The sequence below is a fragment of the Meriones unguiculatus genome, chromosome 21, assembly GCF_030254825.1.
Source record: "Meriones unguiculatus strain TT.TT164.6M chromosome 21, Bangor_MerUng_6.1, whole genome shotgun sequence".
Classification (NCBI taxonomy): domain Eukaryota; kingdom Metazoa; phylum Chordata; class Mammalia; order Rodentia; family Muridae; genus Meriones; species Meriones unguiculatus.
In genome coordinates, this window is record NC_083368.1 from 11,454,000 (window position 1) to 11,468,392 (window position 14,393).

Here is a 14,393-nt window from a genome sequence, read left to right on the forward strand (position 1 = left end):
TAGGTGCTGGCAACTGAACTCAGGTCATCTGGAAAGACAGGGTACATCTTAACCCCTGACTGATCTTTCCAGCCCTTTGATAGGCTCTTCAGTCACAGTAAATTTTGGAATGTTGTTAATCTAAAATTAATTAATTTTTAGTTTTTAAAAGACTGAATTATATCAAAAGAGGGAAGAGAAAGTTGTGGTTCATTTTTTTTTTTTTTCGTAAAAGACAGTCCTGTATCAATCTGGTTTACCTCTACATTAAAACAAAACAAAAAAATAGTAATAAGCCAACTGGTCATGGTGGCACAAGTCTGTAATCTCACCCTTCAGGAAGCTGAGGCAGGATGATCATAAGTTCCTGGCTATCCTGGGCTGAAAGAGACTGAAGCCAGTGTAGGCTGTTCAGCAAAATCTTTCTCAAAAAACAAACAAACAAACAAAAAACCCTCCAACAACAAACTTACTCACTAGTAGTAGTGGGGAATGATCCAGGAAAAGAGCTCTCTCTCTCCCCCCCCCTCTCGACCCACATATACACAAAGTGTTTAATATGTGGTTCTTTTGTGAAAGGCGAAGGAATAGGGTGGATGCTTAACTTTTCTTCCAGCACTCATTGTAATGTGTCCTGTGATGCTCATGTTCTCTGCTATTGTGTCTATTCTACGTGGAAAAGTTATAGCCTGTTACTTTATCCCAGTACCTAGAAGGACACCCAGCACCTTTGGGTGCCTGATCCTTAGTATATGAGTGAATGTTGCCAGGGTTAAGTACCTTTAGGTCTTCATCTGTGTCGGAGATCCCATGTTAGATGCTGGCCTGGGTGACTTTGTTGACCATCCTTTGACCTTTACAGTCTACTCAAGCCCTTGGGAGCTGTTTGGCAATATACAGTCTGAATTACCTGATGGTTTAATCTACAGTCCATTTGGGAAACACTTCATAGCTGCAGTTCAGCTAATCTAAGATGCTGTCAGTTCTTACACCGATCACAATGGCTAAGATCAAAAACTCAAGTGACAGCACATGCTGGAGAGGATGTGGAGAAAGAGGAACCCTCTGCCATTGCTGGTGGGAATGTAAACTTGCACAACCACTTTGGAAATCAATCTGGCACTTTCTCAAAAAATTGGGAATAGCACTACCTCAAAATCCAGCAATACCACTCCTGGTTATATATCCAAAAGATGCCCCGCCTCTCAACAAGGGCATTTGCTCAGCTATGTTCATAGCAGCTTTATTTGTAATAGCCAGAATCTGGAAACAACCTAGATGTCCCTCAGTGGAAGAATGGATGCAGAAAGTGTGGCACATTTACACAATGGAATACTACTCAGCTATTACATGTGAAGAAAAAAATAAAAATTAATAAAAAATAAAACTCTTAAAATATGAAAAAAAGCTGCTGTCAGTTACGAAATAATGCCATTTCTCTGGACATGGAGGGAAAAGAAGTGCTGTCAAAGTATATCAAACATAAGAGGGTGAGTTTTTGATGACTGTTATAACAGATTATCACAAATGTAGCTTAAGACAGCGCAGATGTTTCGTCTCACAGTTCTGTAGGTCAGAAGCCAGGGTGTGTGCGACTGGTGTGTCTCCCTGAAGCTGGGCTCCTAATAGAGGTGCTGGGAAGAATCGGCCTCAAGCTCTTGCACGTTGTTGGCAGAGTTCTGCTCTTTGCAGTTTGTTTCTTGTCTCTCTCAGCTGGGGCCAGCCTCACTTCTTAGAGGGTTTTCTGGCACTTGCCATCGGGCTGTATACCTCAGATCCGCCATAGGCACAGCAGACCCTTCTTGTGCCTGGACACATGATGGGCTGTTCTGCTTTCTTTTCTCTAGCTAGGCCAAATTCCGTGCTTCTGGGTGTTATTTGATTATATGGGGTGGATTTACTTTGCTTTCACAGGTTCCAGGGATTAGGACTTGGACAGCTTGAGAAGAGAGTTCCCGGAGAGTTATCCTAGTAGCAGAGGTGGCAAATGACTGTCTCTGTGTTAGTGTAGAGGAGTGACTGATTTATCCAAAGCGCTGGGTGTGACAGAAAGCATGCTTCAGTGTTAAACATTTCTATACAGATGCTATGACCACAGTGGTCACACAATGCCTGTCACCTTGAAGCTCAGTGCTTTTGTCAAATCCCAGTTGACAGAATACACTTTGCTGACAGTAAACTTGATGGTAACAAAGATGATGATTAGTAATAATAAGTACCAGCGGTAGGCACGAGCTAGGACACTTCCTCACTCCTTGTAGGAACCTGAGGTAGGGTGTACCAGTAACCTCTATAGGGGAGGAAGTAGGTTTGGAAGGGTGCAGTAATCAGAGGCAGTGACATTCCTAGCATGAATCCACATAGATAGGTATACTCTTCAGGGTCCAGGTTGCTTTGCTCACCATTCCTGAGAATAGCATATGTCCCAGGAGAGGTGTCCATCTACTAGACAGGTGGCCTGCTAGCTATGAAGGACATGAAAGGCAAGACACAGTTTCCTCTGAGGTCTTCCTTGTTTCTTTGCTATTTAATCCACTGAGACAAAGGCCCCAAGTCTTCGTCCTTTTAAATACCCAGTCAGCAAAGCCGTTGCCTGTTCTATAGGGGTATGTCTTTAAACAAGATTTGAGCAGTTCTTTAGTAAAGCCACATTAACATTGTCAATTCAGGTCAGGATAAGTACTTTGAAGCTGTAGAACTGGGAGTGAGGAGTAAGAGTGAGTGTCAGGAGAACAGAAGGGCTGCCTTCATAAGGAACCTCAGGGAAATACCTCCATGCAACCTAATACTTCTGCCAAGACCTGGGTGAGCAAGAGGCAGCCGGAGCTTAACAGTAAGCTTGGTGCAGCTGAGCACATAGCAAAAGGCGGCCTTTTTGGTAAGAGTGAGTAAAAGTCCAAAGAGCCAGATGATGGGACTGGCATGCAGCTCATTGAGAGTGCTTGTCTAGTATGTATAAGGCTCTGGGTGCAATTATAAGCATCTCCCTCCCTCTCACTCTGTGCCTCTGTCTCTCTCTGTGTCTCTGTCTCTGTCTCTCCCCCCTCCTTTGTATCGTGAGATAGTGTGAATGGCTCCCATAGGCTCATATGTTTGAAAGCTTGGTCTCTGGTAATTAGAACTGTTTGGGATGGATTATGAGGTATAGCCTTTTTGGAGACAGTGCATCACTGGGGGTGGGCTCTGAGGCTTTAAAAGCCCACGCCAGGCCCAGTCTCTTTCTCTGCCTGAGGATCAGGTTGTAAAGCTCTTAGCTGCTGCTCCAGTACTATGTTACTGGGCTGTCTGCTTCCGACCAAGGTGATCATGGACTAACCCTCTGACACTGTAAAGCAAGCTCCCAACTAAATTCTTTCTTCTGTAAGTTGCCTGGGTCATAAGGTCTCTTCACAGAAGGAAACAGTAACTGAGATACTGGGTTTAATGAAAATGCCATCAAGACTTCATAGAGAAATTTCTGCTCACAGATAACCTGTAGTAAGCTGGGAGCCTGTACCCCAGACATGAGCTTTGTATGACTTCAAAAGGGTTAAAGGTTTGGAACAATTTTTAAATCTTGCTTTTAAAACCATTTTAAGTGTACCAAAGCAAAATGGTTAGGGTTAGGGATGGATAGAACCAGATAAAAAGAGAGGATACCAGGATACACAGTGAATAAATTGTAATAAATAAAAAAATTAAAAGGCGGGGGGCAGGGATACCTGAGCTGAAAACACTCAGGGATCCGGCACAGATTTTGCCAAGAAAATTCAGGTAAACATTGTTGAAAGCTGATCTCATCATCCCTTTGACTCTGCTTTTGTTTTTGCCTCTTTCTAGGTCATTTCAGGACCTTCTCCTCCCTGCAGGATGTTAGACTCTGAACCCCTGAGTTATCTGGATCTCCTCTCTCCCCTAGGCTTCCTTCTAGTCCAGGCAACCCTATCCCTGGCACTAGCTAACTCGCCTCTCCCTCATGCCTGACTTTTGTACTTTCCTGTCACCAGGTGATTTCTCTGAAATGAAGATCTAAATAGTTCCTTCCTGGATGACAGTCAGTGGGTTCCCTAAGAGCACCCCATGCTGGCCAGAAGAACACTTCCTGTCCAGGTTCAGGTCTAGCCCTGGAGGCTTGGAACCATTTTAAGCATTTGTCTCAGTTTCACTTCCTGTGAAATGGAGGTGACAATCACACCTACCCCACAGGTAAACTGTAGATTTAAAAGGAGTTAACAGTATATAAACCTTCATGAACAGTATCAGCTAGCTTCCCTCTTTGTGGCAGGCTCAGCTGGTCTGGCCTGCTGCTTGCACATCAGCCTCACCCCACCCTTCCAGCAGGCAACAAGAAAAGTACAGAAATTGAGAAGATACAATTAATAATCTATTTATCAGCTTTACCATCAGTTTTGAGATGTTAAATTCAATTTTTAAAAAATGTATTTGTATATTGTCATTTACAGGAATTCATTTTTATTGCGTTTTACAAAATGTTCTTCCGTAGTGAGCTGGAAATAATAAGTAGGTGTGTTGCTACATACCCCCTCTCTGTTGGAGTTGATTGCAAACACATATTAATCAGCTATCATAAGGTTGAGGACACAAGAATGATAGTTTATTGCTTTTGAGAAAATTTTTCTTAAAGTAACCAATGGGTCTCTGCCATTCTCTTGTGGCCCAGCCTAATTCTGTGGAATGTTGATCCATTAGGATGTACATGAGGCACCAGTGAGGTAATCCTCACTGTCCTAAGGTCCATTAAACTAAAGAGGGAGATGAAGATCCAGAGCAAGGAGTGTAAGGACAGTGGTGGGGGGGGGGGGGTAGAAACGACCACAGGGGAGGCTCCTGGCTGGAGAGGAAAGGCTTAGGCAGTGTGACAGAAGATGGAGATGCGGGTCTCAAGGTCAAGCCAGTGGTTGAATTCTAGCGATAACACTCCAGCCATGTGTGGAGTTGAGCAACTTCCTCCTAAGCCCTGAGACCTTTCTCACTTGTGACCTGAGGCTAGCAGCATCTGTCCATCTCAAGATTGTCCCGAGGCTCGTGTTTGTGTGTGTTCATGTGTGTATGTGTAAAAGCACTTGACATCAGAGTTTATAAATTACTCACTGTGACTTTGCTCTCCTTTACTACACCTCTGGGCACATTAATATTTTTTCTTGTCTGTGTTTACTATGGCAAGCTAGTCAACCAGTATGCTAATGATTACTTAGGGCTAGGTAGTTTTGCCTATATTTTCTGTCTGTCTTCTAGATATGTCTCTTTAATCAGTGACTTTTTTTCATAGTGACAGCCAAATTTGGTATATATAAGTCTTCATGCCTAGAAAATTTGTATTGAATTAAAATAATTGATAATTTGATTCTTTTCAAAACCTTCAGGAAGAATCAGGTAAAAACATTACTTTCTATCTTACAGATAGGAAAGTTGAGGCAGTTCTAAATAGCTTCTGATATTTGCCGAAAGTCATAAAGCTGGCAGGTAAATGGCGGCGATCGGATTAGAACTCCATGCCTCTTGTTTTCCTGGCTTTGTAATGCCTTGTCAACTCAACCCCAAGGACTGGGAGCTTTGTGGGTGCTCTCTGAGCTCAGCCCCTTTGTCACCTGGCTTCTTCCTGCCTGGAATGGCTGAGTGGGCAAGAGCCTGACCCTGGGGAGAGCCTTAGGGAACACTCTCCCGACCCAGCGCCCTCTCTGCTGCCCTGAAGGTATTTATGGTGTGAACCGTCCACCTGGAAACCTAGGAGAGGCTGGGAAGGGTGGCCAGCTGTAGCTGCCGGAGAGTGGAGGAAGGGAGAGGAGGCCTGGTCCCTGAGAGTAAGTGATTTGTAACTAACTAGTGTCAGGGAGGAGGAGCCAGGTGGAGCACGGGATGGGAAAGCCATGTTAGGAAGTCCAAAGGGCAGAGGAGTCTGCCACAGACCAGTTCTTGGTACACCACCCGTCCTACGCTCTCAAAGAACTCCCTTTTACCTTCTGCTGGGAAGCATGTCGTTGCTTACTCACTCAGCTTGTGTTGTAATCTTCACTGTGTAGGCAGAAGAGAGAGGGCTGAACACGCAGGAAGGCTCTGACCTTAACCCTGCTGACTTGAACCAAGTTTAGAGTTTTTGACTTCGTGTTCTTTTAAGAGTGTTGTTTAGTTAGAACAAAAACTGCTCAGAGGGAGTAGGATCCAACAGCCTAACCGAGGCAGAAAGAAGTTCCCAGGGTGTGGGTCACACACTTGCCTGTGTGGCAGCATCAACTGGGAGTGACTGAAAATCACAACACCCAACCGCACCCAGCCCTGTGGAGTCAGCCCTTTTGGGTGTGATCCAAAGGCAGTGCCCCTGGAAGCTCAGGCAAGGTTCAGTGTGAGAACCTTCTACGGTAGCCTTATATAGTCTCGGTGGCAGGGATCGTGGACAGGAGAGAATCAGTCCCTGGCTGCTTAAGAATTATGAATCATTCCATTTGATTTTCTCATCCATGTATGAGGCCTAGGAAGAGCCTTTGAGCTCAGATCCATGCTCCTTGCAACCCCCTTTCTTAAAATACACCCATTAAAAGGGGCGGGTTGAAGCCAGAAACTTCCACAGTTAAATGGTTACTACATCCTGTTGTGTAAAAACAAAACAGAATGCCCTCAGAGGAAGACTGTCTCTGTTTCCTTTTATACACAGTAATACACACCACAGCTCAGCTCAGGTGAGGCCCGCAGATGCTACCATGGATGCCATTGGCTGAGGCACAGAGCTTGGCCTAGGAGGTGCTTTTCCAGAGAAGTCAGGATCTTAGTATTCTGGGACATTAAGTTGTTAACTCCTAACCGCCTTGCTATATAATATGGAGCCTGGAAGCAAACTGTTCTTTGAGGGCCATGTGAACCTCCAGTTTTCACTAGAAATGGTTTTTGTGCTCAACATGAATTTTATGTCCAGCATATTTAATTTCTCTGTAACTGTGAGGAAAGGCAGTATTTGTATCTGTGTGAAGTCTGCAGTTCTGGGTTCAGGGCCAAGCACACTCATCAAGACAAGGTTTTCCTTGCCTCGAATTTCTGATCCGTTATGTGTTTCTCCTTCTCTCTGGAGAGCAAGAAGGTTCCAGAAGAACCGGAAAGTAGGCATCTCCTGAGAAATTTTTATGATCACAAACCTGTTAAAAACTAAAAACGAAACCTCAAAGATATAACTTGGTTTTGAAATTTTTATGACATTTGATTATGAGAAGCTATGTTATTTTATCTGCCCTCCCTTCCTCTCTCCCTTCCTTTCTTCCTTCTTTCCTCCCTCCTTCTCTCCTTCCCTCCCTTCCTTCCGTTCCTTCTTCCTTGTTTTGTTTTGTTTTGCCAAATCTTTGTAGTCCAGGCCGTCCTGGAACTGACTTTGCAGTCCAGGCTGTTACTAATTGCTTTTCTTGCCTTGGCCTCTGCGATCCAAGGATTCCAGGAATGAGCCACCATACCCATCCATGAACCTACTCTTTTGTTGTTGATGTTGAGACAGGGTTTCTCTGTGTTGCTTTGGCTGTCCTGGACTCAATTTTTAGACCATGCTGGCTTCCAACTCACAGAGATCCTCCTGACTCTGCCTCCCCTAGTGCTGGGATTATAGGCACCACGGCACCCAGGTCATGTGCCTACTCTTTACCAGGTGTTGTGACCTCTAAAGAAATATAATGAATTAGTTTTACAAAGAGAAAACTACAGCTAAGAGTGCAGCACCCTGCTCAAGGATGCACACACAGTTCATGGAGAGCAGACTAGCTCAGGCTTTTTGTGTTGGTGTTTTGGTTTTGGTGATGATAATAATGTTTGGTTCTCTCATACCTCTGAAAGACTCTGTCTTTTACTGACCACAAGATTGTTCTGAGAAGTATATAAAAATACAAAAAGTATTCCCAGCATTTCAGCAGAGTCGGCATCCACAGCAGAGTCCAGAGAAGAGTTAGTAGAACCGCTGGCTGGTTGCAGTTCCTAAGAGCCCAACATCTCACAGGCACGTGTAAACTGGTTTATAAGGACCTGGAGGACTGCAGTTTTCAGGGCCCACTCAGTCCGTTCCCTGTAAGGTGCAGTGGCTAAGAATCTGGCTGTAGTTGCAGTCTTGCTGGTGGATAAAGTGTCTTCAGTTGATTGTTAAAATGAAGTCAAAGGGCTTTGTTTTGTTTTTGATTTTTGGTTATTTTCCAGAAAACAATACTGAGGGAGTTTAAGAGTAAATGTTGGGAAAGTGGTGGAATGAAAAGATTGGCATGTTCCAGAACTTCTCAACAGAGAAGATCCAGATGGCAGTATGGAAGGGGGTTAGGGACAAGTCTGGAAGCTGTTTGCTAAGCAAGCACAACTCTTTCTTCTCTCTCTTTCTCTCTCTCTCTCTCTCTCTCTCTCTCTCTCTCTCTCTCTCTCTTTGGTTGTATGTCCCTGATATGTTTCTAATAATTTTTTAAATGTCCGTTGTCAGTATTAAAAGGAGTCTTGCATTTTGGCAACATAGAAGCCTGACAGAGAGGACTTAAATCCCTGCCACTTTCTACTTGTGTGACTTTGAAGAAGTTACTTAACCTTTCCACGTCTAGGTGTCCTCTACTACAAAATAGAAATGACTTACTGAGGTGTGAGTTAATTATCAATGTGTTTATGACTGTGCTTGGCACTTCCTATTGCCATTTTAATTAACTAAAGCTTAATTAATATAATTGCAGGAGCCAGGGGAGATAATGGGGGGGGGGGAAGGGAGGATGCTAAAATTGCCACAGTCCAAGCCTTCTGTGAATTCTCCCAGGATGAATAATTCCCTTTAGCCCAGTGATTTGAGGTTTGTGTTTTTATTGGCATTGAACTCTGCTTTTGAATTTTCTCAGTGTAGTATAGTGAGATCACCAAGCCAGTTTAACCCATGCTGGCCTAGAACTCACTGTGCTGGCAAGGCTAACCTCAAACTCATGGCAGTCCTTCTGCTCCTACTTCCTAGCTCCTGGGGTTACTGACACAAGCCACCTGTTCCAGTTAGGGTTCCTGTTGCTGTGATAAGATACTGTAACTGAAAAGCAAGTTGGGGAGGAAAAGGTTTATTCAACTTATACTTCCAAATCATAGTTCATCATTGGGGGAAGTCAAGACAGGAACTCAAGCAGAGCTGGAACCTGGAGGCAGGAGCTGATGCAGAGGCCGTGGAGGGTGCTGCTTACTGGCTTGCTTGCTCATGGCTTGCTCAGCCTGCTTGTTTATAGAATCCAGGACCACCAGCCCAAGGATGGCCCCACCCACAATAGGCTGGACCCTCCTCCATTCATCATTAATTGAGAAAATGCCTTACAGCTGGATCTCATGGAGGTATATCCTGAACTGAGGATTGTTTCTCTCTGAGGACTCTAGCTTGTGTCAAGTTGACACACAAAACCAACCCGTCACCATCATTTACCTCTTAAAACATACTCTTTGTCTTAGTGTTCTATTCCCGTGAGGAGACATCATGACCAAGACAACTTATAGTAGAAAGCATTTAATTAGGAGCTTGCTTACAGTGTCAGAAGGTTAGTCCATGACCATCAAGATGGAAAGCAGACAGCATGGTGCTGGAGTGGAGCAGTAGCTGAGGGCTTTATATCCTGATCCACAGATGGGGGCAGGGAGGGAGGGAAAGAGGGGGAGAGGGAAGAACAAGAACTTTAGCATCCTCCCTTCCCCCATTATCTCTCCTGGCTCCTGAAATTACATGGCTCTTTACATGTCATCATAATGACTTGTCTGTGCCTCAGTATCCTCATTTATCAGCTGAAGTTAGTACCTAGGATGTGGGATTTTTAAACCCCAAAGGCTACCCCCAGGGACACAACTCCTCCAGCAAAGGCCACACCTCCTAATCCTTTCCACACAGTTCCACTAACTGGGGCCAGGCATTTAAACATATGAGCCTATAGGGGCCAAGCTCATTCAAACCACCACACTCCTACATTAATCTAAGAGGTGCTAGATACAGCCTCTGCTTAAGGTATTTTCCGTGGGTGAAGATAAAGGCCAGGAGGGAAGAGGTCAGGATTCTATGCTAGAGAAAAATGATAGTTACAGTTTCTGTGGAAAGGGGCCTCCTATACTTAGGTATTAATTCATACTTAGAGCTTACAGCCATGTCATTTCCATTCTGTGGCAGAAGGAAACAGCCTCTTTCTGGAGAAGCAAGAATTATTCTTTTCTCGTCCTGAGTTGCAACCTTTTCCTCCTATAGGTTCATATGGGAAGGACATTGGGGTGAACTTCTTCTCTATTTCAGCTGGCCTTTCTGGTGAGTATAGTCTTTTTATGACTTGTTTCATGTGTTACCCTTAAAGTAATTAAAGCATGCTATTTAATTGTGGATTTAGTGCCTGATTCTCCAAGGAGTAGTAACTATCTAATGATCTTCTTCCCTGGTTTTGATTTGATAAACCGTCCAGCATGGATAGAATAGATAGAGTCAGCAGTCTCCCATTTGGGACTGTGAGCAGAAATCTAGGATGTTCCTGCAGAAAGACCTTTTTAAAAAGAAGTGTGAACAGAGGTTCAGTTTTGCCGAGTTCATAGAGCTGCTTGGAAGCAGTTCCAGGACTCCTAGTCCAGCTGCGATGCCAGCGACTTCAGCCTTGTCCAGCATGGTGCAGGCTGCAGCTTCTGCACAGAAGGGCACCTGCAGTCATCAGCCGTGCACGCTGCCTGGCATGGGCGCACCTGTCATCCATGGCTCTTGAGCATTGAAGTATGCCTACTTTACTAAGACATTGACTGTATTGCTTTCTTTTACTCAGTCAATTTAAAATTTAAATGTGTGTAGTTGTATGTCCGTGTTGGACATCAAGGAGGAATGAGTTCTCACTTCATGCACTAATTGTGGTCAAGGGAGAAGCTGAACCTTCTTCCTTTTTCAAAAGGCAACCCGTGCCAGGTGAGCACAACAGAACCAAAATATCTGGCAAAGGGGTCTTTTCTGAGACTGAAACTCCAACAAAGGACCATTCATGGAGATAACCTAGAACCCCTACACAGATGTAGCCCGTGGCAGCTCAGTGTCCAAGTGGGTTCCCTAGTAAGGGGAGCAGGGACTGTCTCTGACATGAACTCTTGGGCTGGCTCTTTGATCACCTCTCCCTGAAGTGGGTGTGGGGGAGCAGCCTTACCAGGCCACAGAGGAAGACAGTGCAACCAGTCCTGATGAGACCTGACAGGCTAGGGTCAGAGGGAAGGGGAGGAGGACCTCCCCTAACAGTGGACTAGGGGAGGGGCATGGGAGGAGAAGAGGGAAGGAGGTGAGGGAGGGCTGGATTTGGAGGGGATGAGGGACAGGGATACAGCTGGGACACAAAGTGAAAAAATTATTAAAAAGAAAAAGTCACTAGCTTCCTTCACAAGCTTTTTTATTTTCTTTTCAGAAAATAATCTGTGGTGCCTGGAAGCATTTCAGTTTGGGTACTAGTTTCAGGTAGACAGTATAGGTGGATGAACTTGGTGTTTGCAGAGGATCCTCACCATGGGACCACAGACTCACAGCTCTTACGAAACCTGTGAAACATGAGCTGGAAGGCAGAGTGCTGATGTTACAAGGCCTATTTGAACAGCGAGTGCTAGTGTTCAGGCTAACATCGCTGAGGGAGCTGCCACCCAGTGAACCTTTTCATCTAAGAAATCAAGGCAGAGGTTCTTCTATTGGGGACTTTCTTAGGAGTCCAGTGCTGTGATGAAACATGACCAACAGCAGCCTGAGGAGAAGCTATATTTCAGCTTATAGCTTTTAAAGTCCATCCAAGGGAAGTCAGGGCAGGAACCTGGAGGCAGGGTTGATGCAGAGTCCATGGAGGAGTGCAGCTTCCTTGACTTGTTTCTCATGGTTTGTTCAGCCTGCTTTTCTATACCTTCCAAAACTACCATGGAAAACCTGGAAACCCCAGGAATATTGCTTTTTATTACACCAGACTCTGCTTTGCTTTATGGTTTGTGGGCATCCTGAGCTTTTTTAATTCTTTAAATGGCCCCACCAAAAGTTGTGTGTGTAACAATGACAAGGGACGTTAGGTTCACTCCTGTGTTTCATTTTCTGTGGGTTTTGAAAATCTGTTGTGTATGTATATTCACTGTTGTAGTACTCTGCACAGTAGGTGCATAGCCCTGGAAGGCCTCCGCTCTGTGCTCGTCTTCCCTCCGCTCACCCTCCACAACCACTAGTGTTTCCTCTGGCCTCTAGTTTGCCTCTTTCAGAATGCCTGCTAGTTGAAATTACTATAATATATAAACTTTGAAAATGGTTTATTTTCTTTAGTAATAAGCACTGGATGTTTATCACCTCCTAGAGGACATTCAGGTTGCTTTCAGGGTTTGGCAGTTATGGACAGACTATACAGTCATCCATACACACATTTTTTTTTGTCTGGATAGTTCTCAGTTCATTTGAGTAAACCGCAGAGACACTACTGGATTGTGTGATAGGGCTGCATTTACTTTTGTGAGAAGTTAGCAAAGTGTTTCCAAAGTGTCTGGGCCGCGTTGCATGTCTGTCATCACTCTTGTTGCCTTCCGCCCTCATCAGCATCTGGCAGTGACGGTGTTGTGGACTTGGGCCTTTGTGGGTCTGCAGCAGGTCAGCATGGCTTATTGTGGGAAGTGTTTAAACGCCTGGGGGCAAACCTGCATCGCTGGAGCAGCTGGTGCTGTGGACTTGGGCCTTTGCAGGTCTGCAGCAGGTCAGCATGGCTTATTGTGGAAAGTGTTTAAACGCCTGGGAGCAAACCTGCCTCGTTGGAGCGGAGGGCTGAGGGTTGTGCTGCTCACTGTTGGTTTTTATCAGAAGTTTCTTTTGCAAATATTTTCATTCAACCTGTGGTTTCTCTCTCTGTCTTCATGACATGGTGATTAGCAGAGCAGAAGTTTTGTTTTGTCTTGTCTTGTCATTTTAATGAAGGGAAGCTTATCAGTTGTCTTTCACTTGATCGTCTTCCAGTTATTTCTGAGAAGCCATTGCCACTCCTGCCACCACTGATTTTCCTCTTGCTCTGGTAGTCTGTCGGGATGGAGGGGTCTAGATGGCAGGCACTTAAACCGCTGATCACATCACTGCCAAAATTTGGAACAGAGAGCAGTGAATGCATGTAGAGAAAACAAACATTCCAGGATCCTAGTCCAGGGAATGTTGCCATCTCCAGGGGGCCATCCTTCTGCTTCATTAACTCAATCAGGATAATCCCCCACAGGCATGGCCAGAGGCCCTTCTTCTACGGGAGTTTAGGTTCTGTCAGGTTCTCAGTTGGCACTAGCCGTTAGGACACCCATGTTCTTCCACATGTTCCTGGGTTGTCTGCTAGCTCGGTTTTTAATTTTACAGCTAGGCCTGTCACTGGTGCTGATTCTTGTGGGATTGTGAAGGTTGTGGGGTCTGTCTTTGGTTTGTTTTTAAATGATTTTGTTGAGAAGGTTCTTCATGCCATTGTCCTGTGTACTTCTGATTAAAGGTCAGAGGGCAATTCTGGGGAGTTGTTTCTTTCTACCGAATTGATTCTGAGGATCAAACTCAGGCTATCAGTCTTGGTAGTAAAGCCTCTTTACTATCTCACAGGTTTCTGTTTATTTTTTTATTTGCCTTTATGGTTGTCTTAGTTAACACTTTGAATATAATGTTGGAAGCAGTGACAGTTTATCATCCAATGAATGGATAATAAAATGTGGTTTATATATATGCGGTGGAGTTCTTTTTTGCTCTGAAGAAGTGAAAGAAGCTAGGCACACAGATTTTGCATGTTTTCTTATATGTAGAATCTAGATTTTAATTTATATATAAACATATATACACATACATATGTAGGACATGAAAATAGAAAGGGGAACTATGAAAGGGAAGCAGTAGATCTAAATGAAAGAGAAGGAGCAAGAAAGAAAAATTAAAAATTAAGAGAAGGAATGAGCTGGAGAGATGGCTCAGTGGTTAAGAACTCTCACATAGGACCTGAGCTTGGTTCCCAGCAACAACTGCCTATAGTTCTAGCTCCAGACAACATAACATCCTCTTCTGGACCCCCTTGGGCCTTGCATGCGCGCGCGTGCACACACACACACACACACACACACACACACACAAGTGCATTTTCTCAACTGAAGATCTCTCCTCTCCAGTGACTCTATTTTGTGTCAAGTTGACATAAATCAGCCAGCACACTCTCTATCTTATTTCTTTTTCTTTTCTTTTTTTTTTTTTTTTTATTTATTTTTTGAGACAAAGTCTAACTCTCCTACTTGGCAAGCCTAGCTGTTCAGCAGGCTCCTCCTGTCTCTGCCTCCCAGCACTAGGATTGCAGGCACACCACTACACTGCTTGTTACGTGGATGCCGGGGATCTGAACTCGGGTCCTTAACGTTTATGTGGCAAGCACTGTACCCACTGACTAGCCATCTTCTCAGCCCATTTTGTCACACTCGTGATATAATTG

The 14,393-nt window shown here is 44.5% G+C and overlaps 1 protein-coding gene across 4 annotated transcripts in view; it reads left to right on the forward strand.

Moving 5' to 3' along the window:
- Gng12 (G protein subunit gamma 12) overlaps positions 1–14,393 on the forward strand; it is a 103,901-nt gene that overhangs the window by 9,099 nt on the left and 80,409 nt on the right. For 2 of the 4 annotated variants that reach the window (XM_060374083.1, XM_021653309.2), the window contains exon 2: positions 10,175–10,231. The exons of the other annotated variants lie outside the window; for them this stretch is intronic. The gene's annotated coding sequence lies outside the window, so the exon portion shown is untranslated. The remainder of the gene's footprint in view (positions 1–10,174; positions 10,232–14,393) is intronic. 4 annotated transcript variants of the gene reach the window in all.